Here is a 2,212-nt window from a genome sequence, read left to right on the forward strand (position 1 = left end):
TGATATTAATTGGAATGTTGCCATGGATATATAATTATTAATTAAATTAATTAGAGTTAATTATATTTAATTAATAATAAAGTTATGTAATAGAGATTTAATTGATATAAGTCTTTTAACAAGATTGTAGATTATCTATATCAAAGTTGATAAGTCTTATGACTTGACTAATGACTTTAGATATTATATGGTTGTCGACGATGATAGTGATTAAATTAGAAGACTCAAACTTTAGTAATACTTAATTAAATTTCTAATTGAAAACTATTAGAATGTTAGTAGGTCATGGATGGTGTACCTATGTTAGTTGATTGACTTGATTGATCATTTTAATAAAGTTATAATCTTCCTATTCAAAGATTGATAATTGGTCCTCTTATAATATAACGAATACCGATTCTTTGATTATGTTGAAAAGTTGAAGTAATATTAAAGAAGAGTTAATCAATTAGAATATGGATCGTAGTTATATAAAGAGAACAAGTTAATTAAGGGTCAATGATGATCAGTTTAATGAGTAAATTATTTAACCTTAAGTTATTCTTAGAATATTATTTTAAGGATAATGCTATCAAGGAACAAATGGGTTGACTTGTAGGTCAAATGATGAAACTTAGACACTTGAAGTATACTTGAAACGAAAACTGGTAACCTCTACACTTAACTCATCCATGTGTTAGTAGTAAACCAAAACATGTGTTTGCATCGTGTATTCTCTATGCTTCTTGTTTTGGGTTGACTAGTGTTGACCAGTCCTAGGTTGTTACCAGAGGCTCGAGGGTTATGAGATGTGATGACATCTTGATTTTATTTGGTCTCGATCTTTATAAGCCCAACCATGGTAATGTGATCGTATGCTCTATAAAATGTTGTATTTATTAATTGTTATTGTTCATCAGTCTTCATGTGTGAAGCTGAGATGTATGTGTATGAGACACTTGAGCTAATTATTTTTGAGTCATCGATTAGTTACCCTTGGATTATTTTCTAGTTGCCATGATGGGACTGAAATGTTGATTTATTTCTTGATGATGTCATGTTGTGACATGTTTGACTCAACCATTTTTGGAGTCTTCGATCAGTACAAGTTTTAGATATTCTTGGTTGCTTTGTTGAGAACCAATGGATATGGTGATTTATTTTGAGATATATTTTGATTATTGAGAACCAATGGATACTTATGATTATCAGTGATGCCTTCAATTGCCAATAGAGAACTGTTGTGGTCATGATATTTTATGGATGCTTATAAGGTGCTCATGGAGATTTGATGATTCTTATTGTGGATATTTGATGCTTTTATCATGGATATTTGATGATTCTTTTTTATGGATTATCTTTTGGATTTTCTTTCCAATTGCTTGTACAAGACTGTGGTGATTTTATGATTCCATGAACTTAGAGTAGGTTATCTATTTATAGTGTCGGGAAGTGGCTTGCGATGGGGGCTGGGGCCCTAAGTTGCTGCCAGGGTAACTCATTGTAAATTTGGTTAATAAGTGATAACATTTAGACACTAAATTGGGATTAAATGAACCTAAAAAGATAATTGTTTTGATGTTCTTGCCCATGCTTTGAGTGCTTGTACAAACTAGGATGGGAGTAGAGAGAACACATGGTTGTGACCTTGCATTCCATAGTATGCCTCGTTAGTATGAGAGGGTACTAGTGGCCGCATGAGATTAGTATGGACCCATGGAGTTTAGCTAACTACCAGGGTAAATTGTACATGATAAATGCAATGACACTTTCCCGCTTGTAGAGTAGGTTTCCTACATGTCATTGTTGTTCCTCTAGGAATTAGATGTCGGTTTTGTGTGATGGAACCTTTGAGTTAGTATACTTTTAGGATTCTTGGACTTATAGAGATTTATGCTATGTGTTTTGGATAGCCTATTTGGGACTTGAGATTATCTCCTTAGCATAGTGGGAGTGGACCACTTAGCTTCCACGCCATCAGGTGGTAGTGTATTTCCACTCTTATTATTTGAGATCCATTTGAGACACTGTGGCTGGAGTATTCTTGGTTGGTATTTATCTTCATTATGTTCTTGGATCATTATTATAGATGATATACCTTATGATGGATGTATTTGCTGGTATGTTTCTTATACTGATGATTTACATATGTTAGATGATGTTATCTTATGCTTTACTTTGCATGTTAGTAGGATGATTTAGGAGTGACATTCCTACTATGATAATACTGATG

This window comes from Cupressus sempervirens, chromosome 5 (genome assembly GCF_028749045.1).
Source record: "Cupressus sempervirens isolate cs-2001-9-10 chromosome 5, ASM2874904v1, whole genome shotgun sequence".
In the NCBI taxonomy this organism is placed as follows: domain Eukaryota; kingdom Viridiplantae; phylum Streptophyta; class Pinopsida; order Cupressales; family Cupressaceae; genus Cupressus; species Cupressus sempervirens.